This window comes from Lissotriton helveticus, chromosome 11, assembly GCF_964261635.1.
Source record: "Lissotriton helveticus chromosome 11, aLisHel1.1, whole genome shotgun sequence".
Taxonomy (NCBI): Eukaryota; Metazoa; Chordata; class Amphibia; order Caudata; family Salamandridae; genus Lissotriton; species Lissotriton helveticus.
The window spans coordinates 1,085,457,944-1,085,484,260 of NC_136072.1; the positions used below are offsets into that span (position 1 = coordinate 1,085,457,944).

Consider the following 26,317-nt stretch of genomic DNA (forward strand, 5'->3'; position numbering starts at 1 on the left):
ACCTCATACATTCCAAAACTGCTATCATGTCACAGTCAACAAAACATTCACCACATTCATATCTGACTCAAACAAACCAAATACTGCCGCTACAGGGAGAAGAAAATATACACTGGATCTGCACAAATTATACAATAGTTCAGTACACTTGTTTGAAAATATTACATTCCTGTCTATTTATGAATTATTTGCCATTCAATAGAAATTAATACACTGAGAGGTAATGTACATAAAATGGTAGGGAGCCTGGGAGTAGTAATGACTCCTGGGTACTCAAGCAGACCAGTAAGAAAGTGGCCTACGCGTTTCAAATCCCCTTTTATTCGTCAGGGATTCTCATCAGGGCCTCAGACACACCCAATAGCTTAAATGTAGTTTCTAAGGGGGTCCAAACGGGATAGGCTTCTCTAGGATGACAGAGCCACTAAGTGGCTAGGGTTAAACGGAGATGACTCAGGGTTTAAGCTGTGCGGAAAACCAATCACGGACCTAAAGAACAAGTTACTTACCTTCGGTAACGCTTTTTCTGGTAGATACAATATCTGCCTGTGGATTCCTCACCTTGTGAATACCCCTTGCGTCAGCAACATTCGGAAATTCTTTTTTCGTAGCCTCGCGCCGACGTGGACTCCTGACGTCATAGAGACACGACCTCGCTCGCGACTCCGCTGACGTCACCGACGCCTATAATAGGCCCACGCCGGCGTGATGACATCAGTTCCGCCCTTTTTTCCGTGCCATCGAGGCACACGGACGGACCAATGACAGTAGAAATATACAAGTATACACAGTACACCATAATCAAGGCAAAACACACAGTGTTAAGCAAAAGCAGGAAAGAAATTGGAACATTTCCTTGACAACAAAATATATATATACATTACATTACAGTGACTCTGGCAAAGAAGAGTGGACAAACGGGGAGGCGGGTGGGTCAGTGAGGAATCCACAGGCAGATATTGTATCTACCAGAAAAAGCGTTACCGAAGGTAAGTAACTTGTTCTTCTGATAGATACATCTGCCGTGTGGATTCCTCACCTTGTGAATAGAGTCCCACAGCAGTCCCCACTCCCGGAGGAGGGTGTCCACTCTTCTAAACCAGGAAATCCTGAAGGACAGAGCGTGCAAAATGACCATCCCTCCCCACCTCGGAATCCAAGCAGTAATGCTTCGCAAAAGTGTGGAGGGAAGACCAAGTTGCCGCTCTACAAATATCCTCTACAGGCACACCTCTAGCCAATGCAGAGGTCGAAGATTTAGCTCTAGTTGAATGAGCCCTTATACCCTCTGGTGGTTCCTTACCGGCCAAAGAGTAGCAGATCTTTATGCAGAGGACGATCCATCTCGATAAAGTTCTTTTATGGACCGCTCTTCCTTTCTTGCAGCCAGCAAACCCAACGAAGAGCTGGTCTTCCAAACGAAAGTCCTTGGATCTGTCCAAGTAAAAGGACACCGCCCTCTTAGGATCCAGACGGTGCAGTCTCTCTTCCTCCTTAGAAGGGTGAGGGGGAGGATAGAAGGAAGGTAAAGTAATGGACTGTCCTAGGTGGAAGGGAGTTACCACCTTAGGCAGAAAAGCAGCCCTGGTCCTGAGAACCATTCGATCAGCATGTATGGACAAGAAAGGGGGCTTGTGACAAAGAGCTTGAAGCTCACTTACCCTTCTTGCCGAGGTTATTGCCACGAGGAAGACCGTCTTAAGGGTAAGAAGCCTCAAGGGACAATTGTGGAGAGGCTCGAAAGGAGCACCCATCAAAAAGGTCAAGACCAGATTCAAGTCCCACTGAGGCACAATAAAAGGGACAGGAGGAAACTTATTAATAAGGCCCTTTAAAAACCTTAAAACCACAGGTGACTTAAAAAGAGAAGGCTGGTCAGGCAAACAGAGAAAAGCTGACAGCGCAGAAAGATAGCCCTTCACTGTAGCAACGGCAAGACCCTGCTGCGCCAGAGAAAGGGCAAACTGGAGAACATTAGACAAATGGGCCTTCAAAGGATCAACAGACCTTTCCCCACACCACGTGACAAATTTCGACCATCTATAAGAATAGATGGACTTAGTGGAGTCACGCCTGGCTGACAAGATAACATCCACAACGTCAGGCGGGAGGGAAAAGGAAATCAGGTTGCCCCGCTCAATCTCCAGGCATGAAGGTGCAATGTCTGGAGGTGGGGGTGTAGAACCTGCCCCTCCATCTGAGAGAGGAGGTCTGCCCTGTGAGGGAGACGGAGCGGCGGGTGAGAGGAGAGGTGGAGTAGATCTGTATACCACACCCTTCTTGGCCAATCCGGGGCGACCAATATGACTTGGGCCCGGTCTTGGCGAATCTTCCTCAGAACCCGAGGAATCAAAGGTATGGGGGGAAAAGCGTAAAGGAGTTGACCTTTCCAACTCAACTGAAACGCGTCCCCCAAGGCTCCTTGCATCGGATACTGGAGACTGCAGAAAGACAGGCAGTGCGCATTCTCGTGAGTGGCGAACAGGTCCACCCGAGGAGTCCCCCACATCTGAAAGATGTCGTGAACAACCTCCGGGTGAAGCCTCCACTCGTGGTCGGCAGAGAACTGTCGACTGAGACTGTCTGCACGAACGTTCAACACCCCGGCCAGATGATTTGCCATCAGACAAATCTGATGGTCCTGAGCCCAGGACCAGAGACGCAGAGCCTCTCTGCAGAGACACCGCGACCCTACTCCTCCCTGCTTGTTGATGTACCACATCGCGGTCGTGTTGTCCGTCAGGACTTGAACCGACTGACCGCGAAGGGAAGGGAGGAAGGCCTTGAGCGCCAAACGTATCGCCCGCAATTCTAGAAGGTTGATGTGAAGCAACCTTTCCTCTGGAGACCAAAGGCCCTTGACCTCCAGATCCCCCAGATGAGCACCCCACCCGAGAGTGGATGCATCCGATATCACCGTGGCCACCGATGGGGGAAGTTGAAAAGGCTTTCCTTGGGACAGATTGCCTTCCACGCCCCACCAAGACAGATCCGCCGCAGCTTCTCTGGAGATCCTCACTGACTCCCTGAGATCTCCGTTGTGCTGATACCACTGCTTGCGGAGGCACCACTGGAGCGCCCTCATGTGCCAGCGTGCATGGTTGACCAACAGAATGCATGAAGCCATCAGACCGAGCAGGCGAAGGACCTTCAGGACTGGAACAACCGCTCCATTGTAAAATAAAGGAATCATCTCCCGTATGTCGCGAATCCTTTGAGGGGGAGGGAATGCACGACATACGGTTGTGTCCAGTACTGCACCTATGAACAGGTTGCGCTGGGAGGGCACCAGGTGAGACTTGGGTACATTTATTGAAAAACCCAACCTGTACAACAACTGGGTTGTCTCCTGCAGATGATGAAGCACAACCTCTGACGACTCCGCTTTGATCAGCCAATCGTCCAGATACGGGAATACCGGAATCCCCGATCTTCTGAGATGCGCCGCCACCACTGCCATCACCTTGGTGAAGACCCGAGGTGCAGTAGTAAGTCCAAACGGAAGGACCGCAAACTGGTAGTGTTGTGATCCAACCGTAAAACGGAGATACCTCCTGTGCGACTTCAGGATTGGGATGTGAAAGTACGCTTCCTGCAAGTCGAGTGACACCATCCAGTCTTCTTCCAGCAGAGCCTGAAGAACCTGAGCAAGGGTGAGCATCTTGAATTTCTCCTGCTTCAGATAAAAATTCAAGATCCTGAGATCCAGGATCGGACGAAGCCTGCCATCCTTCTTGGGAATCAGGAAATACCGGGAGTAGCATCCCTGACCCCTTTCCTGCTCTGGAACCACCTCTATCGCACATTTTCTCAAAAGTGTTTGGACTTCCTCCTGTAGGAGTAACAGATGTTCCTCTGAGCAATATCCCTGGCAAGGAGGGTAATTGGGAGAGAATTCCCGAAAGGGAAGGGCATACCCATTTTCTACGAGATTGAGAACCCAAAGATCTGATGTAACCGATTCCCAATCTCGTAGAAAGTAGGTAAGCCGACCCCCCACTGGACCCACATGATCCTGAATGGCGGATCTAGGGCTGCTTTTCTGTGGCTGGGGGGTTGGAGGAGGTGGAGGAGGAAGAGACCTGACGACCTCGAGGACGTGACCTCTGTTTCCTTCTGTAAGACCTATACAAGGTATTCTGCTGCTGCTGTTGTTGCTGCTGCTGCTGAGCGGGTCTATACGACCGAAAGGAAGAGCGACCAAACCCTCTAAACTTTCTGGTCGTAGAACCCCTGACCTGAAGGCCAAGAGATCTAGCAGTTGCCCTGCTGTCCTTGAATCTCTCCAAGGCCGTGTCTGCCTTCTTCCCAAAAAGCCCCTCGCCATCGAAAGGCAAATCCAATAATGCAGACTGCACATCAGCCGAAAAGTCAGATGACTTTAACCAGGCTGAACGCCTCGTGGCAACCGCCGTGCCCATGATCCTTGCCACAGAATCTGTTGTATCAAGTCCACTTTGGATGACCTGACGAGCCGCTGCCTGAGTGTCAGATAAAGCCTCTTCAAAGTCCTTTCTACTAGCCTCAGGAACCTTAGGGACCAAAGAACTTATAGAGTCCATAAGAGCATGGATGTATCTTCCCATGAGGCAAGTGGCGTTAGAAGACTTCAAAGCCATGCTGGACGAAGAAAAAATCTTCTTCGCAATCTGATCTTGTTTCTTGGCTTCTTTGTCGCCAGGCACCTGCGGAAAAGCCCCAACAGACTTCTTAGAGCAAGCAGCCTGAATCACCAAACTTTCAGGGGAAGGATGCGAAGATAAGAAAGCAGGATCCTCACGAGCCACTCTATACCTCCTAGCCACACTTTTTGCAACCGCAGGAGCAGAAAAAAGCTTTTTCCAAACTTCCATTATAGGATCCTTTAAGGCATCGTTAAATGGGAGCAAAGGTTCCACTGAAGAACTAGGAGAATGGAGAACCTCTGTCAACAAATTCGATTTAAACTCGACAGAGGGCAAAGTCAGACCTAAAAGTCCTGCTGCCTTCTTCATGACAACATGATAAGGTTGAACATCTCTGGAGGGAGCATCAGGTCCAGAAGGCAAAGACCACTCCGGAGAAAACTCAAGACCACTTGCATCCGCCAGGTCTTCGAAACAATCCCCTTCCAGTTCACCTTCCTCCACCTCAGAAGATGAATCATTAACTCTCTGCTCCTCCCGAAGCCGTTGAGCCTCTCTACGAGATCTCATTTTGACTCGAAGTGCAGCCGAATCCAACGCCGAATTCGACGGCGCCGGAGCCGACTTCGGAATCGAATCCGAGGGCTTGGAAGGCTGCCCCATAGAATCCAAGGGAGTCGATGACGCCGGGACCGGAGTCGCCGACTTCGGCCGAGCCGGCGTCGACACCGGCGTCGACCGCGGTGGAGCTTGGTACTGCCACAACGGAGTCGGAGCCGGCATATACGGCATGAAGGGTGCCGGAGCATATGAGTGTGGAACACCCAAATTGAAAGCCATTGGACCCATGGGACCCGAAGGTGCTCCAGAGGGGTACCACGACCTGGAGAAAACACCATACATCGCGTTTAAAAACGCAGAAGGGTCCTGACCTGGAGTCGGAAATGGTGGATGCTCAGGCTGACCTCGAGGTACATTAGAATCTGTTTCCTCAACAGGATTCGAAGCCCCTTCCTCAACAGGAACTCCATCGGTGTCTTCCGGAGCCGGAGATGGAGCCGGAGATGGAGCCGGAGATGGAGCCGGAGACGGAGACGGAGTCGGCGTCGGATCTGGAACTGGAGTCGGAGAATGGACCACCGACTCCGAAGGTGAAGCCTCACCTACCGACTCATGAGGAGGAATCACTTTCGACTTCATCCTTTTGGGAGACTTTGATCTGGAATGATGACGTGATCCGTGTCTCCTCTTCTTATGCTTCTTGCGGGAACCGGAAGCATGACCGGATGATGACTTCGAGGCCGACGCCTCTCGAGACCTTGACCTGGATCTCGACCTCGACTTCTTCGGATGCTTTGAGGATCTTTTAACCTTACTTGCTTTAAGTTTGGCAACAAGAAGTTTAGATTCCCTCTCACGAAGAGCCTTCGGATTCATCTTTTGACAAGATGAACAATCATCGACGTCATGATCCGAGCTTAAACACCAGATACAGTCTTGATGAGGGTCCGTAACGGACATCATCTTCCCGCATTCTCTGCAAGGCTTAAAACCGGTCTTCTTTGTCGACATGACAATATCTGAGAATTGGAGAAAACGAAGAAACAAAGTAACAATGTACTAAGGCTACAGAGTATCCCGAAACCGTTAGCGTCGACGACGCGGAAAAAAGGGAACTGATGTCATCACGCCGGCGTGGGCCTATTATAGGCGTCGGTGACGTCAGCGGAGTCGCGAGCGAGGTCGTGTCTCTATGACGTCAGGAGTCCACGTCGGCGCGAGGCTACGAAAAAAGAATTTCCGAATGTTGCTGACGCAAGGGGTATTCACACGGTGAGGAATCCACACGGCAGATGTATCTATCAGAAGGGTTGACTCCAACCGCCGGATTTGCAAAATGGTATCAAATAGGCGTGAAGGACGAGAGTAATCTTCGTAGCCTTCAAAGAGGAAATGGGCGCATTCCCACTCGATTGTAAATCGTTCGTGCTACGAAGTAGCGCTTCAAAGCGGTAAAACGTCGCTCATCTTAATAGTAGAGGGGGCAGCGTCAGCACATACCCGCTGGTCTAGCGTGTACGGAGGGATTGTATCCAACGCTGTCTCTCTTCTGTCTGCAAACTGTCAGCGTCTGACTTCGCGCTAATCTCTCACGCAGCGTGAGAGATTAGCGCGAAGTCAGACGCTGACAGTTTGCAGACAGAAGAGAGACAGCGTTGGATACAATCCCTCCGTACACGCTAGACCAGCGGGTATGTGCTGACGCTGCCCCCTCTACTATTAAGATGAGCGACGTTTTACCGCTTTGAAGCGCTACTTCGTAGCACGAACGATTTACAATCGAGTGGGAATGCGCCCATTTCCTCTTTGAAGGCTACGAAGATTACTCTCGTCCTTCACGCCTATTTGATACCATTTTGCAAATCCGGCGGTTGGAGTCAACCCTTTAGGTCCGTGATTGGTTTTCCGCACAGCTTAAACCCTGAGTCATCTCCGTTTAACCCTAGCCACTTAGTGGCTCTGTCATCCTAGAGAAGCCTATCCCGTTTGGACCCCCTTAGAAACTACATTTAAGCTATTGGGTGTGTCTGAGGCCCTGATGAGAATCCCTGATGAATAAAAGGGGATTTGAAACGCGTAGGCCACTTTCTTACTGGTCTGCTTGAGTACCCAGGAGTCATTACTACTCCCAGGCTCCCTACCATTTTATGTACATTACCTCTCAGTGTATTAATTTCTATTGAATGGCAAATAATTCATAAATAGACAGGAATGTAATATTTTCAAACAAGTGTACTGAACTATTGTATAATTTGTGCAGATCCAGTGTATATTTTCTTCTCCCTGTAGCGGCAGTATTTGGTTTGTTTGAGTCAGATATGAATGTGGTGAATGTTTTGTTGACTGTGACATGATAGCAGTTTTGGAATGTATGAGGTTTCCAATGAATGTGATCTGATGTGTCCCTTATTGTTCTAATTTCTGTAATGCTTCTCTTTTATGAACAGATACACTTTGTAATAACTGTTGAATTTCTATAAAATAAAATTGCGACTAAGTAGCAATTCCCTATCTCGAATTAATTTTCTTGGTGTGGATGGTGAGTTCTATCATTGAATAAATGTTATCAGTACCGGCACTTCTCTTGTTCTTTGTTGTATAGGCTCAGCCTTGCTGATTAGAGCCAACCCCATTTTTGTTTTCACACAATAGCATAGTAAGCTTGGCAGAAAGCTGTTTTAAGGACAAATCACCATTATCTGGCCAGGTTTCAAACAGATGAAGAACTTTTGTAACATCCCACAGTGTGGAATACCTTGTTCGAGGAGGGTTGGCAACACGCACTCCTTTAAGTAACTTACAAACCAAGGGATGCATCCCCACAGGCTTACCATCGATGTGATCGTGTCCAGCTGAAATAGCAGATCTGAAATTATTAACCGACCTGTAGGCCAGGCCTGAGGCTGCACATTCAGAAAGAAAATTCAGAACATCAGTTACATTTGATCCCACGGGATCCACCTGTTTTGGAAGGCACCAACCCACCCATTTCTTCCAAGATGCAGAGTATCGTTTCCGGGTGGAAGGAGCCCACGCCTGCTGCATAAAGCTGGAGGCCTCCTGTGAAAGGCCTGCAAGGCATTCATGTCTCCGGAGAGCGTCCACACCATCAAAGTCAACTGATTCTGCAGGATTAAGGGGTGGCAAGCTCCCACTGGATCCTGCAGAAGCGTCGGGAAAACTGGGAGCCGGAATGGAAGATCCACAGATAACTCCAACAGTGTGGGAAACCACGACTGAGTCGACCAAAACGGGGTCACCAACACTATTGTCGCCCTTTGCCGGCGCACAAAGGCCGCCACTCTCGGGATCAGAGCAAACGGGGGAAAGGCATAATTCCTCCGTAGCCCCCAATGGTGTAGGAACGCGTCCGTTCCCATTGCCATCGGATCCGGTCTCCAACTGTAAAACAGGGGAAGCCGGGCATTGAGGCGAGAGGCAAACAGGTCTATCTGGCAGGGGCCTCGCATAGTCATGATCTGACCAAACAGCGATGGGTGAAGTCTCCAGTCGCTGAAGTCCCGAAGAAACCGGGAATTCCAATCCGCCAGCTGATTGAATTTCCCCGGAAGGTATTCCGCCACTACAGAGATCTTGCGATCCAGACAAAAGTGCCAAAATTCCTTCGTGCTGTGCACCAGCATTCGAGACTTTGTCCCCCCTAATCGATTGATGTATCTCACCGCTGAGACATTGTCCATTCGAAGGAGGATACAACAATTGCTCTTTAGCGGTGAGACAGACCTGATGGCAAATGACCCTGCCAACAACTCCAGACAATTTATGTGTAATGTGAGTTCGTCGGCTGACCACTGACCTCCTGTGGTAAAATCTCCACAGCGAGCGCCCCAGCCCCACTGACTGGCGTCCGACTCGACTACCACATCCGGGGCTGCGCCGAAGATGGCTCGGCCATTCCAGGCTGACATGTGCGCCAGCCACCACTGAAGCTCCTCTCGGGCTTCGAGGGAAAGAGGAATGAGATGGTCGTAATGAAACTTCCTCTGTAAATAAAAGATTTTCAGTCTCTGCAGGGCTCTGTAATGCAGGGGACCTGGGAAAATGTCCTGACTCGAGGAAGCCAGAAGGCCCACAATCCTCGCCAGAACACGCAAGGAAATCATCTCCTTGGATAAAGTGGATGTTATTTCCCTCTTGATGGACCTGATCTTGTGAAGAGGAAGGAGGAGTTGAGCTGTTACGGAGTCTATCAGGAAACCTAGGAATTCCATCTGCTAGTTCGGTATCATGTCCGACTTCTTGGCATTGATAACGAACCCCAGATTCTGTAGCAGAGACGTCGTCCACTCTGTGAGGAGAAGGGGCCGATCTTGAGCTAGAATAAGCATGTCGTCTAGGTAGACAATGAGACGCACTCCCATCTCTCGAAGGCGAGAGATCACCGGTTTGAGAAGCTTGGTGAACACCCAAGGGGCTGAGGACAGACCAAAGGGGAGCACCCTGTACCGGTACCACTGCCCCTTCCAAGGGAATTGCAAGAACATTTGATGAGAGGGGCAGATGGGGACTGTCAGATAGGCATCTTTTAGATCCAAACGGACCATCCAGTCGTTTTCCAACAGAAGGTCTCGTAAAAGATGGATACCCTCCATCTTGAAGTGGCGATACGTGACATAGGGATTGAAGTCTCTCAAATTTAACACTAAGCGTTGACCGCCTCCTTTCTTCTGTACTAGGAAGACGTTGCTGCAGAAGCCTCCGGGGATGAAGGGTCCCACAGCAATAGCCTCCTTGGCCAACAACTCTTCTAGTTCTGAGTCGATAAAACTCTGTTCTAGAAGGGAAAAAAGGAGAGGGGGAGGGGGAGAGGCCTGAAAGGGACATTCCAACATCTCTATCTGGTAACCCTGGACGGTCCGGAGGACCCACACATCTGAAGTGAGGCTCGTCCAATTCACCACAAAGTGACGCAACCTGCCCCCTAACGGAGCTAAGCACACCTGACTTACCAGAGGACTGGTTGTCGAAGTTCTTGTAACCTCTGTTGACACCTCGATTATAGCGACCTCTGAAGCCACGGGATCTTGATGAGTAGAAACCGGCCTGGTCCGGTTCTTGTGTGTATCCTCTGCCCCGCCTAGGAGCGTAGCCCCTTTGTGGACTGGTATTTGAATAGCGGCCGGTCGAGCGTCCTCTACCACGCCCGGCCCTATTAGAGACCTGATGTAACACCCTCTTCAAGGAGGTTTGAGATTTATCAAGGGACGCAAAGGTATTAAAAATTTCGCAATGTCTTTCACAAAGTTGTCCCCAAACAACTGTCCTTCCGCCAAAGGACCCGGCTCTGATGAAGCCAACTCTACCAACTGAGGGTCAATCAGGAGCAATACTGACTTCCGCCTTTCAGAAGCTAAAGCGCAGTTGGCGTTCCCCAGCATGCAAATGGCGCGTTGCGCCCAACCAGCTTGGACTTCAGGGTGAATGGCATCTCCTGTCTCCTGAGCTTGAAGGGCCAGTTCCAGGATTTTGGCTAATGGCCCGGAAAGGTCAAGGACCTTATCTTGGCACGCCCTGAGAGCGCGATCAATCCCTTTTTTAGGGTCTTTCTTATATTTCTTAAGAAAAGTAGTCATGGAAGTGTCAATATCGGGTGTGACGGCAACGTTGTGGGCCAAATCGGGACGGGGACACTCGGACTTAAGGCGGGCTCTCACCTCTTTGTCAAAGCCTTTGCGGAGATGGGTTTCCAGGTATTCCGCTACAGCCGGGGGGGGGGAGCCAATCAGAGTACCTAGGGTGCACTGTATCCGATGGGTCAAAGGAGAAGGGTGAAGGGGTGACGGGAGGGGAAGCATGCTTACATTTCTTGGTGCGCTTGCGAGGAGCAGCGTCTGAAGAATCCGTATCAGTATCAGTGTCAGTAGTGGTATCCTTTGGGGGGGATGGGGGGGGGGACGGTAAGGCCTTGTCACCGGAGGAAGACTCCTTGGATTTACAAAGTTTATCATAGGACTGGGCATGTGGCCAGGATGGGTCAAGGGCTACCTTCTTAGGAAGGGGGGGACGGGAGTGATCTTGGCCAGGACGAGCAATCGGCTTACCAGGGACCAAAAATTCCAATTTCTTGGCTAGTGGGAGCAGGGCCGAGGAAAGGGCCTTATCTAGCTTAGCGTCCAGCTTTTTGTCAATAAGATCTTCCATGGACTCCTCGTAATATTCATCATTGCCCTGGTAGTCGCACGCAGTACCCTCCTCTTCGCAGTACTCTGTATCTGCCATATTCACAAGGATTTTGAGCAAATTCCACTCCAATCCCCAGAGGGAAGCACAATTGCCAGCCCAGGCAAGGGCGTCGAGCAGGGGAAGTGCCAGGCGCAGGAGCCGGAATTACCAAGAGAAAACAGGCGTACAAAGTCCCACTCTAGGACTAATGGAGGGAAATAACCCTTATCCAGTTGGAAAAAGGGTCTCCAAAAATTGCCCCTCTTCCTCAGTCACTGGGAAGCTAGGGGTTAATGTCCATGAGCTCCGATCGTGAAAGGAGAGAAAAACCTTGCTTTTTTACTGTGAAAAACGGCCTCTCGGCTCCTGGCCAACTGCGTGATCCCCCTTTCAGCCGGGGGTAGAGCGTCTTGATGGCACTATCGGCGGGCTGCGCAGGCACACAGGCGTGCGCGGGACCCGAAGACGCACGCCGGGCCTCGGCCGGGCTCCGACGTGCGCCTCCTTCCCCGCGGGGGGGGCAAATCCCTCCAAATCGCGGACGGCAAGTCAAGCGGCCGCACACCAAGCAGCGATACAGGGAGAGAGCGAGGGCCTATGGGCGCAACACGCGCTCCGAAACTAATCACTGTAACACGAAACGGGTCAGAGCAACCCGATCCGGAGTCTAAAGGGGACAGAAGCCGAAAGCGGCAATGACTTAAGAGTCGCAAGAGTGGCAAAAGCAGCACATAGCAGGTGAAAATAACAGTGCACATACACGGGTTCAATAAAATAAGCAACCAAGCGCACCAGAGGCGATATCTACAACATGAGGCCTGCCACACAGCAGAACAAACATATAAAGTAAAGAGAACTTATCTGGGCTGCGGAGCAGCAAAGAAAGAGGAGGCCAGATTAGTGTCTCGATACTTTATATGTTTGTTACTACTGTGATTGGCTGTAATATTGGAGGCGTGGTTCAAAGCCTCATGGGAAATTTTGTTTTTATCATTGTAGTTTTACTTTTCATTGGCTGCTGTTGGTGCAGTAAAGAAATGAGAAAGCATAATCAGAAGCCTCCGGTCCTGCCAGAGAATCTATTATTGTATCGTGATCTTTCATTCATGTGTAAGTATAGAACCCTCAATTAAATCTAAATATTGCATGTGCACGTTAATGGACAAATAACAGACACGTGTATTTTAATTTACTGAAGTAAGTACAAGTAGCTGCAGAAATCATGTGCATCGTAAAATGTAAATTAATCCCACAGGTGTTAACTGACAAGTGGCATATGCATGTGAGCAACGTGTATTCAAATAAACAGCAACTGCAACTAGAGAGGGTATTTAAACCGCTCCCATCAGAGCACATCGCTTTGCCTCGCTTCCCCGCTCACTTACCTGTCTCCAGCTCCATCCAGTTTCCGGTTCTCTTCCTCTTCGGTGTCTGGGGGATTTTCTCTCTGAGTTCCTCCGCAGTCGAGATTCCCACTTCAGTTTCCGGTTGTCCTCTTCAGCTTCCTTGATCCGATTCCTCGATTCACCGCATTCCATAGAAAGGACGAGCAACACAAAAGGTGAACTGAGGTAATTCGACTACTGCAAAATCGCGATGAGTTAAATCTTGATACACCTTCTCGCATTGCGCAATTGGTGAATAATATCTCCTATTGACATTTAAGAAGTGACAATTCAAGCCTTAAAATAATTTGGGAGTCTACAAAGTCAGTTTAACATTATGGTGATGTTTAACCGTTATTTCCTGCAATAAAGGCATCCAGAAACGAAGGATCAAGAACTTTATATAATCAAAGACTTCCACAAACATTTTGAGAAGACATTACTATTGTTTGTTATTCCTTATTTATTTATTTTCCCCTTTTGATGTTATTAATGCTGAGAAACCACAAAAGAAAATCGCAGAGCCCCATTTAGCGAATTCTGATTACCGAACTCAGGTATTAGTGTTATGTAAGATGCACAATTATCCACAAAGATCATTTATATTTTCTGTAATTGGACAGTAACTATTGAATTGTTTATTTCAGATTACCCATCAAAGATAAGAGGTATCTTTGTATCTGTGAATAACTGTCAGTATTTCATGTGCAACCTAAGAGTTGTTAGGTAAGGAAGAATAGAAGGTTTTTGTTCACAATTGATGATGATTTATGTTAGACAAGACAACTACATGTATATGTTGTTTATTCTTTTATGTAATTAGGAACCTAGTCTTGAATACAAGCTTCCCTTCTCCAATAACGGTGGAAGGTTCAAGGTATCCCAGTACTTCCTGAAGAATTCCTGTCCCAGCCCACTGACAAGTCCAGAAAACATCGTGTCCCAAACGAAGACATCTGGAATCTTCATTTTTTCTTGTTTCTCTTCTCGTCCCATCCCCTTTTTCCCCCGTGAGCTTTCAGAGTGACAGTGAAGTGTTCTGTCATTATTGTCACGCTGCTAGTTTCCAGAGGGTCTGGGGGACCTATCGTCGTCAAGTTGAAACAATCTGGGGAGTAGGTGAGTGCCATCGAACAGCCCCGGAGTCGCTCTCAGATGAAGGCATCAATGGATGCAGAGAACACATCGGCTGATATGAAACAGGGGATCCTAGACCAGGCCATGGGTAAAAACCTGGGGATGGAAGGCCTGCCGTTGGAATACTATAAGACTTTTTCCAACCTGCTAGATACCCCAACTGGTGGAAATGTACAAAGCGGTGCTATGAGCGGCAAGCTCCTCCATTCGCTCCATGAGTCCATTCTAGTCACGTTTCCAAAACCAGACAGAGATTCCAACCAACTGGCCTCCTATAGACCCATTGCCCTCCTGACGGGGGACTGCAAGATCCTTGGCAAAATATTGGCAGACTGCTACACCCAGGTACTTCCTACTCTCATGGGCTCTGACCAAATTGGCTTTGTACCTGGTAGGAGCACATCCCTAAACATCTGCCGTCTGTTCCATGTTCAAGATAGGGTGAAGGGTCTTTTCCCCTGTGCTGCGTGCCTGATCCTGGATTTGGAGAAGGCGTTCGATACCCTGTCCTGGCCTTACCTGTTCACAGTGCTTCATCCCAGACCCAGACTCGTAGCGCACACAAAGCTACTGTATTCAAAGCCCATCTCGCAGGTATGCCACGGTTGTCACATTTCGGCTCCCTTCCCTGTGACTTGGGAGCGCGCGTCAAGGGTGCCTGCTCTCCCCTCTGCTCTTCGCCCTACCGATGGAACCCCAGGCGGCGCGTCTATGGGGAGGGAAGAGGGTGGGGCATACCCCTAACGGGGGGGACTCACAGTGTGTTCTTGTATGCAGACGACCTACTTCTTTATCTGTGGGACATTGCAGCCAACCTCTGACCATTCTGGGCCATGTTGTTGAACTTCCCCGATGCAGCCGGGCTGAATTCATCGGTCTTTCCTCTCAGTCCTCAGCTCCCCCGTGGGAGGTGCGCGTTGTGACTCCAGCCTCGCTTGGCATGAGCAGGCGCCGCACTATCTGGGAGTCCACCTGTACCATACTCCTCAGGGTTTCTATGAGGGTAACCACCGCAGAACCTTGGCAGGCATACGTGGGCTTCTGGTAAACTCCTCCCCTGGCTTCTATAAGGAAATTTGCATTGGCAAAAATCATCATCCTTCCCTACCTTCTCTACTATTTTGCCAATCTCTGGTCATCCCTCTTCGCTCCTTCTTCAGAGAGCTAAATACACTGCTTTGCCCCCTTATCTGGAGGAATGGGCGAGAGCGAGTCACTTTAGTCAAGCTGCAGCTGCCGGTGAATCAGGAGGGCCTGGGAGCCCCATCATTTGAAGCATACTTCCTGGTGGCGCAGCTCCAGGGGCTATCTCGCTGGATAGCGTGGCGGTACCTGGGGAGGCCTGCTCTGACAGTGGACCTTTGCCACTTTCGGCAATCCGCCATCTGTTCCTACCGGGAGACCCGCCAGTCTCGACCTATTCCATACAAGTAACTATAGCAAAGGCCTGTATGCTCCTCATTCACTATCGGTCTTGAGGAGCCCCCACTATACAACCCACTGCTACCGCTAGCCGGCCTGCCCCGGGGCGGGGGTTATGACAGTACCCAGGATCTACAGATCTGGACAGACCACTCGCTTCTGGAGATGGCTTCCTTATTCTAAGAGGGCCAGCTACTCCCCTTTGACCAGCCGGTGGAGGAGGGGGGGCTCCCTCCGAAACAGTTCCTGCTCCATAGGCGAATCACGCTCGACTGGCGATGCCTCTGGGTCCCGGCTCAGAGGGAGCCTGCGACCCATCCAGTGCTCCACACAATATTAACCATGGGCCATGGCCGTCATCTTATCACCTGGATATGCAAGGCCATCTGGGAACTGAACCCTGTCCCACTCGCTCGAATTCCCGAAGAAGGTGTTCCGGAACTCCAGCTTAAAAAATATACATTTCTATATATTGCACCGGGCATACCTGATGCCAGCTCAGCTTCAGTGTAAATACCAAGAGTCACAGTTTGCCTGCGCCCGCTGCCAGACCCCTAACATAACCTTCCTTCATATGTTCTGGGCTTGTCCTGCAGCACTACTGGAACATTATACACATCACACTGCAAGAAGTCACGGAGCTCCCCGAGATATCTTCGTGGGAAGCCTGCTCATTGGGAATATTCAAACGACAAAAACATTACAAGGTCCAATAGTGTTTCGTGGCGCTAGCCCTTCTGCTGGCCAAGCGAGGCATCACAATGCACTGGCGTGCACCTGAGGGACCCCCCTGGTGGCCTGGGTAAGGGGTGTACATAAGTGGGGCGCTGTGGAAGAAGATGCGCTTTGATAGGTGCACAGGGTCCATCCCCGCACCATCTCCCCTGAATGGGCCACGCTACTCCTGCGCTTCCGCAAAACTGTTGATCATGACACTGTGCCGCCGCAGTTGCAAGGCACCCCTGCAGCGTCTTTCCGGGCGCCCCCCACCCGGAGACCGCAGACATCCTGCCTTCCTGAGACTCCCCAACACTGTGCGCAAACGTCACTGCAGCCGGAGCACCCCAGCAGACTCACCAGGTGCTCCCCCCTGGCTCAGCTTGCAGCGCCAACCACCCACTGTACACAACTACACACTCGGCTTTCCCTCCCTCCCTTCCTTCCTTCCCCAGCCACAAGCCCTGGTTTGGTGCCCTATGTTAGCATCTAGTTTTTCCTCTAAAATTATTCCTTTGGGCACACATCAGTAGTTGCACCTCTCGTGGGAGCGGTTCACCCCCCTAACGTGCTCCATGGACATTCATGTACTCGATTCTTGCTCATTGCATGCAATGTTGTTTCAATGTCAGACAAGTAACTGGCTTGTTATGTCTACACTTCTGATTTGTGTACATGTGTAATGCTTCTCTCCACTTAAAACCCAAATAAAATGGTATAACAAAAAACAAATGGCAGGATCTGTGATTGACTGAACAGCCTTATTAGAAATATTTGTCTAATACGCATGATACAAGTCACCACAGTCTCTCTATAATACCTGCAAACAAAATGTTAGTAGGAATACAATAATAAAATGAACAAAGTATATGTAACTTACAATTGCATGAAATCTATTTCCATTGAGAAAGATGTGCCTGTCACTGTACCAGACAAACACACAACATGATGCTGGATGTTACGTCATCTGCTTAACCCAAAACTCCACAGGTGAGTCTGTAATAAGAACGAATCTGTATGCCTATAGCCATGTAATACAGGCCCCAACCACTCACAACAGCATATCTTTTATTGAGTAATGTGCTGCTCTTCCCAACCATAAGCAATGACACCAAAACGTTGTTGAACATCATTTTCATGGGGCGATAGGCTTGTTCTGTTTCGCTCTGCCCTATTTCCATGGTCTATAGATTGCACATTTGGAGGTAGTTGCTGAACCTTCTGGAGCGCAAATGACATAACAAGAATTAGCAATAGAGGGGGGAGGAGCTTAGCGCGCACCCAAGATGGTCGCGTGAGCTCAGAGCTCCCGGACCTTCGCCACCTCCATCGACAATCCTGCAACTAATCCTGATTTGGACGATGGGCTTTTTGTGGTCGAGAACCTGCTGATCACTTATCCGTTTGCGAATTTCGATTTGGTCTCCGGGAACCGAATATATGGATTTTTGAATATTTGCGGCCTGCTCCATGGCACTGCCCCGGGCTTGCCTACTCTGCCAGCCGGGTAGTAATTGAATAACAACGGCCTGCGCTAACCTCCCTTGCCCGGTCTTCTACTTTCAGTTTCGATTCTGACGAGCCTACGTCATTGACCTTGCCTTGGTCGCCCTGGCTGCTTGCTCCACTCAACTATTCGCAACATCGCTCGGAGATCCGGACTTTCTTGTTCTTTGCCTAGCGACTGGTCCTCACTTTATTCTCTGAGCTTCTGCGGGCACATCGAGTGTAGCCATTTTCACTAGGTCTCAGAATACCCTCCGGGGCACACGACCTAAGATGGCCACCAAGCCTGAAGCAGAGAGGCGCAAGACCAGACCGGCAGCTCGAGGAGGTTCTGTCCAATCCAACGTCATGGACCGATATACCCTTACTAAGAGCTCTCCGAGCGGAATGGCTAAACCCCCGGCCGGCATTGAGGACGAATCCCTGCTGGGTGATGACCCGTCGTTGAAAGACGTCATGTGCGCCATTGCTGGGATGAAGGCCGCGATGGGACAACAGTATGAGGCCCTAACCCACAAGCTGGACACTGTTGCCATAGATGTCAATCTGATCAGGGCGGATCTTGCAAAAACCAACGAAAAGGTCAAGTCTCTCGACCTGAAGACTACTAGTCTTATCACCGACGTCTCTGACCTGCAGACGGAGGTCGGTAATCTGAGATCCGCCCGTGACTATCTCTCCCGTCGCTTGGACGATTTCGAGGGCCGAGCACGACGGAACAACGTCCGACTGGTCGGTGTCCCGGAGAAGACGGAATCGTCAGCTGTGGACCTACTGGTGGAGGACCTTGTCCTAAATCATTTAGCACCCAAGGGCCTGAGCAAGTTTTTTGCAGTAGAACGGGCCCACCGTGTCCCGGGTGGCCCGCCCAAGCTGGGTGCCTCTCCGCGCCCCATCATTGCGCGGATTTTCAACTTTCGTGATACTGCAGGCTTCCCGCACATCGGGCCCCACGGAATATGAGAACGCTGCGGTCAGCTTTTACCCGGACTTCACCCAACAAGTCCAGAAGCAGCGGCTGGGATTTCAAGGAGTGAAGAAGAGACTGAGAGACAGGGACATGAAATATGCCATGCTTTTCCCGGCTCAATTGCGTATCGTCCACAACGATAGAACATTTTTCTTTGACCATCCTGAAGCGGCTAATGACTGGTTGGACTCGCTGCCTACGGGACGAGGGCGATTTGAACAATCGGAACCTTCCGGTGGAGCGGAGGGCGGCCCGACGGAGCAGGAATAGGGAGCGACATCGGCTCCCGGACCAACGTTTTGACTTTCGGCAGTGGTTCGATGCTATACTGATAATGATTGCTACTCCATTGTCTTACTGGGGTGTGGGTGAGGGGCGGGTGAGCCTTCCTCCTCTGGGGTTCTTTTCGTAGATTAGTTGTATGTTAGGGCGACAGGCTGGCTGCGAGTTGGGGTGGCTTTTGAGTCTAACGCAGGGGTGCGGGGTGGGGGGTATGATGTTGTTCTGGGGGTTGAGAAGTTCAGGGATGTGTTTCTTTGTTTTTTTCAAGGCATAATGCTGATGATCTTCTGTGTTGTGGTGTCGCGGCTGGTGTGGGGGGGGACTTGGGGTGGAATCTGGGATGGGGGGTAGGGGACTACGGATACTGTGTTGGAACATAAATGGTCTGGGAGACAGAATTAAGCGGGAAGTGGTCTTGCAGTTACTGAGACGCTTGTCCCCTGATGTGGTTTTGCTTCAGGAGACGCACTTGCTGGGTAATACGTGCCACGCCATGAATAGGCGTGGCTATCGTCTCATTGCACACTCAGGTTTCACTTCTGGCTCCAGAGGGGTGGGCATTCTAATCCGGACCTCCCTCCCCCTCGCTGTTGACGACATTATACTTGATGATAGAGGGCGGTACGCCGCCATTGTGGGGCGTTGGGAGGGTAGGGTGGTTACATTATTTTCTGTTTACATACCCCCAGGTCTTCAAACTACGACCTATGCAGATCTGGGAAGAGTGATTCTGGGAGTCCCCGAGGGTTTGCTTGTAGTCGGGTGAGACTTTAATTCAGTAGTATCTGGAATGTGTGATCGTTACCCTCCCCGAGTTCTCGCTAAGTTCCAATCCTGGCTTGGGGACTTCATGGAGGCGCTGGGGCTGACCGATTGTTGGCGCTTACATCATCCTGGGCAACAACAGTATACCTTTCACTCTGGGGCCCACGGCAGCCTTTCGAGATTGGATTATGTTTTGATGCCCTCCTCCCAGGCTTCCCGTATAGGGGAGGTGAAACATCTTGCCAGGGGTATTTCGGATCATTCCCCACTGTGGTTGGTTGTGAACGCACATGGGGGATCGGAGGGTCGAGTGGCCCCGATCAACCCATGGTACCTCCGTGATCCTAAGATTAGAGCGGAACTACTTAGGACAATTGATCAATACTTTGCCGAAAATGTGGGGTCAGTATCCTCTTCTGTCTCCTTGTGGGAGGCGTACAAAACTGTAATTCGGGGGCAGGCCCTTTCGTCGATTGGCAATGTTAAGAGATGTCGACGAGAGGAGGTTGTTCGTCTTGAGACTGAAATTACCGTTCTTGAGGGAGAGTTTGATGCTGGGGTCTCCCCTGAGAGGCTTCATCTGTTGGACCTAAAACAACATGAGTACAGAGCTCTGGTGACTGATGCAGCGAAGGAGATGAGTCGTGAACAGCAGGGACGTCTGTATGATGTGGGAGATAAGGCTGGGAAGTTGCTTGCTTGGTTGGATAGGAGAGAATGCGCGAGTCGAGTGGTTCCTGTTATAGTTGACGCAAATGGTGAAAGTATCACGGACCCTGCTGGGAAGGTTGAGAAGTTCGCCGATTATTTTCGGGTAGTGTACTCCCCTGTGTCCGATAGACCGGAGCAGGACTCCCACATGCTTTTACGCGATATCTCGCTACCATGCTTGTCTGATTCAGAGAGGGACCTGCTGGAAGCTCCGCCCACGGCGGATGAAGTTGCGACCGCTATCCGTTCGATCCGCTCCGGGAAGGCCTCGGGCCCTAATGGACTCCCTATAGAACTCTACAAGCTCCGTCCGGATGTGCTGGCACCATATATGCGATCTATGTTTTTGGAATCACTGGCAGAAGGGTTTCTTCCTCCTGACCAGAGATTGGCTTCCATAGTGGTTATTCATAAAGAGGGTAAGCCACGTGACCGCTGCGAATCATACAGGCCTATTTCCCTAATAAATGCTGAACCCAAGATCCTGGCCAAAGTTCTTGCTAATCGTCTGGTGACTGTTATAAGCGATCTGGTTCATCCAGACCAGTCCGGATTTATACCACATCGCAATACGGCACTTAATCTTCGGCGCTTGCATGGAGTCCTCGCGCGAGCGGGGACATTGAGAGAGTCGGCCATCTTAGCGTCTTTGGACGCCACCATGGCGTTTGACACGATTGAATGGCCCTATCTTTGGGCGGTCCTTTCCAAATTCGGGTTTGGGCCCACCTTTATCCGTTGGGTTCGATTGCTTTATGCTGATCCCTTAGCCCAGGTAGTGGTGAATGGACGTGTCTCGGCCTCCTTTGCTCTCGGTAGAGGTACGCGCCAGGGCTGTCCTCTGTCCCCACTCTTGTTTGCCCTTGCTTTAGAGCCACTGGCGGCTTGGCTGCGATGGGAACCATCCATGAAGGGCATTCGATGGTCTCCGGAATTTGAAGACCGTGTATCTCTGTATGCAGATGATATCCTTTTGTACCTCACATCGCCCCGAAAGTCGTTAATCGTCCTTTTCGACGTTTTGACTTCTTTCCGTAAGAATTCCGGCTTAGTTATAAATTGGTCTAAATCTTGCGTTTATGTTCTCTCCGGTGATACTCCTCTCCTGCCCCGTGATTGTCCTATTCCGGTGGTACTAGATGGTTTCAAATATCTGTGAATCTTTGTCACCTTGGACCCCACACTTCGGTATGAGCGCAATCTGCTGCCCCCTCTCAGACGCCTTCGGGCGGATGTCGGGACTTGGAGCAGACTACCCCTTTCTCCCTTGGAACGAGCTGCGTTGTTTAAGATGATGTCGCTCCCCCGATTCCTTTATGCACTTCAAAACACGCTTGATGTTGTGCCAGCGGAATATTTTCGTGAGATTGAGAGTCTACAGCGGCAATTGTTATGGGGGGGCCGTCCTCGCATCGCCCTCTCGAAGCTTACACTCCCTTGGTACGATGGCGGCATCGCTCTCCCGGACATTCGTCGCTATTACTGGGACTCTCAATTGGGGGCCATCAACCATGGCACCTACACTCCCCCACTAAACCCGGCTTTTGCGATGGACAGATGGTTGCTACCCGGTGGGGACTACAATAGGGCTCTATATGCGAAATCAGCTGGCGAAACTCTTACGGGCCCCACCGAAACAGCAGTGCAGGTGTGGCGTAGAGCTACGGCGGCCACGGGATGGGCCGACAGGCCGACCCGGGCTACCCCACTATATGCTTCGGATAAACTGGGCTCCCTTTGGCAGTCGAAGGGATTTGATCGGTGGGACATGATCGGGATCAGTAGGGTAGATGACGTATGGATCAAGGGCAGGGTCAAGACGTTTGAGGAATTGAAAGTTGAGTATGGGCTGAATGATAAGGAATTCTTCAGATATGCGCAAGTCCGGCATGCGGTCTTGTCTGTTTTTCCACTAGGCTCGGACGTGCCGGAGGCATCCCCGCTCGAGGATCGGATTCTGGATGGTCACGTTCCTGATAGCACGATCTCGCTAATTTATAAAAAGTTGATCAATACCAGGACTGATCTACTAGATAGTCTTCGAGGGTTGTGGACCAGAGATGGTCTAGAACTCGATGATGAGGACTGGCAGTCCGCGATTTCTTCCCCGAAGGAAGTGGCTATCCCGGCACGTCTTCGGTTCGTCCAACTAAAAATTTTGCATAGGGTGTATGTGACTGGCCCACGTCTGGTTCGAATGGGATTTTCGATGGATGGATTGTGCAGGCGCGGATGCGGTATGGTGGCTACGTTCCTTCATATTATCTGGGAATGCCCTGCTGTGATACGTTATTGGAACCGCGTGCATGAAGTAATGAGTGAGGTCACGGAAGTGCGATTAATGCCTGAAGCGCGAAGATGCTTGTTGAATGTCTGGGAGCCGAATGACTACAATCAAGCGCAGCTCCGCTGGGCGACCTTGGGCAACATGGTTGCCAAGCGTGATATTGCCCAATTGTGGGGCGCTCAGAAGCCTCCGACACTTCTGGGGTGGACACATAACATGGATTGGTGCATGTTTCGAGAAAAAACTGTGTATGTTTCCCGTGGCAAACCAGGCAAGTGGGGGAAAGTGTGGACCCAATGGAACGCATACCGTGGAGATATATGTACTCCCCCAATGTCGGAATTTGATGCTGATTTGTCTTCCTCCCAACCTGACGTTTCCTCCGCAGGACTATAGTTGTTTTGTATATATTTTGGTCTCCTTTCCCCCCCTCTCCCCCCCCCAATTATTGATTGCATTACTGCTTGATTCCTCTATATAACCCCCCCCCCACGGGCCACGTGATGACACGTGTTAATGTACTGCCTTGTTTTGTATTGTTCTTTTGTTTTCTTGTTTTAAAATTAATAAAAAGTTTTCAACAAAAAAAAAAAAGAATGAGCAATAGAGCATGTGTATGCTCAACAGTCGTTGGAGCGCCGATAATTAGCATTTGACAATTGGGATATCAAAATAAATGAAATTATCAGCACTTGGAAAAATGTTCAATTAGTGGAAGCGCTGCATTCAAATAATAAGTTCAGTAACTGTCTGTCATCCAAAACTCTGACCGTTATTCTTCAGAATAGAGCAATTAAGAAAGAAGGGGTTGATTTAGAAAATATCAGCAGGTTTGCTCATTACCAACTCCCGAATCCCCGTGCCAGCATTCTACCCCAAGAACTCCCCTCCGAGAGCATTCCATAGCCACATTCCATGCACCTCACAACAGTATCCCTTTGATTAATTAACTTATCTAAGGATGGTTTCCCAATGATACGCCATTAATGAAAAAATAGCCTGCAGAGATACTCAATTTGAAAGAGTTCACTGTGCAATAGCCAGGTCTGACTTGGATAATTCCGCCAGAAAATTCAGGACATGCGTTAACTTGGCCCCTATGGGATCCAGGTGTCTACACACCAACGAGCTGCCCATCGTCTCTCTGCACAGTGCCGTCTCTTGATAGTACCAGAGGCCCTGGCATGTTGAATGAAGTTTGCAGCAACCTCTGAAAGTTGTTTGTCCTCCAATCATCCCCTGAAATCCTCGAGGCCATGAGTTTGAGATCTCCTTGCAAAACCAAAGGGTGTGGGCAGCTTTGGAACACTGCAACCTGCTGGGTGCTGATGGCAGCTCTATTGGTAGATCCCACAATAATCCCATCAGAGCCATGGCTGTGGTCTCCGAAGCAGGACCCTGCTCCCGTTTGACAAACTTTCCTAGGTTGTCATTGGAAGAGCTAAACTGTCTCTTAGACGCTACTAAGTCCTGTTCTCCCCTGGACCCCTGCCCTTTAAAAACGCTTAAGGCATGTAGAGAGGTTATCCTTCCCCCTCTGCTGGAGGTCATGTATATGGCCATCTCCGAAAGGGAGTTTTCCCGTAGCTTGGAAAACCGCAGTTGTGAAACCTCTTCTAAAAAAGGCCTCCCTGAACCCGGAAGTCTTAAAAAAAATTCGACCCACCTCCTTACTTCCTGCCCCTGCCAAAATGCTAGAGGCCCATCTCAATCGCTACTTGGCTTCTTATCTGGAGAGTGAGAACCTGTTGGATGTCTCCCAACATGGGTTTCGTGCTGCTCATAGCACTGAGTCCGCCCTCACAGTGATGCTTAATAATATCAGATCAGAGGTTGACAGAGAACAGACCACGTTGTTGGTTCTGTTGGACCTGACGGCACAGTTTGATACCCTGTCCCCTTCAATCCTGGTCGACAGGCTAAAGGGGATAGGGGTGGAGGGCAGTGCCTTGAATCTCCTCTCCTCTTTCCTTCATCAGAGAAGGCAGAGAGTAAAATTGGGAACATTTTTGTCCCCGTCCCAGGCGGTGCAATGTGGGGTCCCACAGGGCTCTGCTTTGAGCCCTGTACTGTTCAACATCTACGTGACCCCACTTGCTAAGATTGTAAGATCTTTTGGGTACCAGGTGCTGTCGTATGCTGACGATACTCAAATTATCGTCTCCACCACCCTGCCGATAAATGACTCTGCCCTCAAATTTCGAGCTTGCATGGAGGCAGTATCGCACTGGATGATACGTAACCATCTTAAGCTGAATGGAGAAAAGACGGAAGTCTTGGTCTTTGGAGGGAGCCAAGAGCTGTGGACAGGGGACTGGTGGCCGGCCTCCCTAGGGGACTGTCCCCAGCCTACTCATTCGGCCAGGAATCTGGGCCTTCCTCATAGATCCTGCCCTTTCATTTGACCGCCAGGTCAACAGAACAGTGGCCACTTGCTGCACTATCATTCGGACACTAAAAAAGATTGCCCCATATCTGTCACCTGATGCGCGCAAAAAGGCAACGGTCGCCCTGGTCTCCTCCAGGCTCGATTACTGTAATGCGCTATATGGAGGCATTAACAAGAAATCTCTTCAGCGCCTCCAGGTAGTCCAAAATGCCGCTGCCAGGATGGTTCTTGACCTGCCTAGGCGTACATCTGATACCAGGGCTAGGAAAGATCTCCATTGGCTACCAATTCAGGCCAGGATCTCTTTTCAAATTCTCTGCCTGGCCCATAGGGCGGTCTTTGGATCAGGATCCGAAGGGATCAGATCCCTTGTTAGCCCTTATATCCCCAACAGATCCCTTCGCTCGGCCTCCAGAAATCTGCTCATCGTTCCTAGATTTAAAAAGGTGAGATGGGGAGGAAGAGCATTTTCCATCTTGGCTCCCAAATTATGGAACTCGTTTCCATCTGAACTTTCCAGCCAACCCTCATTAGGGATTTTCCGTAAACTTTTGAAGACCTGGCTCTTCTCCCTGGCTTATTAAGCTCTAAGGTATCCCCCTTATGTTGTTCTATGTCTGTCTGTTGCCTGCGCCTTGATGCCCTTCTGGGTTAAGTTTTGCGCATTATAAGACACCTATTCATTCATTCATTCATTCAGAGCTGTAAATCCGTAGACCGGAGCAGGACTCCCACATGCTTTTACGCGATATCTCGCTACCATGCTTGTCTGATTCAGAGAGGGACCTGCTGGAAGCTCCGCCCACGGCGGATGAAGTTGCGACCGCTATCCGTTCGATCCGCTCCGGGAAGGCCTCGGGCCCTAATGGACTCCCTATAGAACTCTACAAGCTCCGTCCGGATGTGCTGGCACCATATATGCGATCTATGTTTTTGGAATCACTGGCAGAAGGGTTTCTTCCTCCTGACCAGAGATTGGCTTCCATAGTGGTTATTCATAAAGAGGGTAAGCCACGTGACCGCTGCGAATCATACAGGCCTATTTCCCTAATAAATGCTGAACCCAAGATCCTGGCCAAAGTTCTTGCTAATCGTCTGGTGACTGTTATAAGCGATCTGGTTCATCCAGACCAGTCCGGATTTATACCACATCGCAATACGGCACTTAATCTTCGGCGCTTGCATGGAGTCCTCGCGCGAGCGGGGACATTGAGAGAGTCGGCCATCTTAGCGTCTTTGGACGCCACCATGGCGTTTGACACGATTGAATGGCCCTATCTTTGGGCGGTCCTTTCCAAATTCGGGTTTGGGCCCACCTTTATCCGTTGGGTTCGATTGCTTTATGCTGATCCCTTAGCCCAGGTAGTGGTGAATGGA

General features: G+C 50.2%; 1 long non-coding RNA gene across 1 annotated transcript in view; it reads right to left on the reverse strand.

Annotated features, from left to right (window-relative positions):
* LOC144792585 (uncharacterized) overlaps positions 1 to 26,317 on the reverse strand; it is a 105,555-nt gene that overhangs the window by 25,866 nt on the left and 53,372 nt on the right. Inside the window, exon 2 of the long non-coding RNA XR_013602584.1 lies at positions 12,755 to 12,887. This is a non-coding gene — a long non-coding RNA (uncharacterized LOC144792585). The remainder of the gene's footprint in view (positions 1 to 12,754; positions 12,888 to 26,317) is intronic.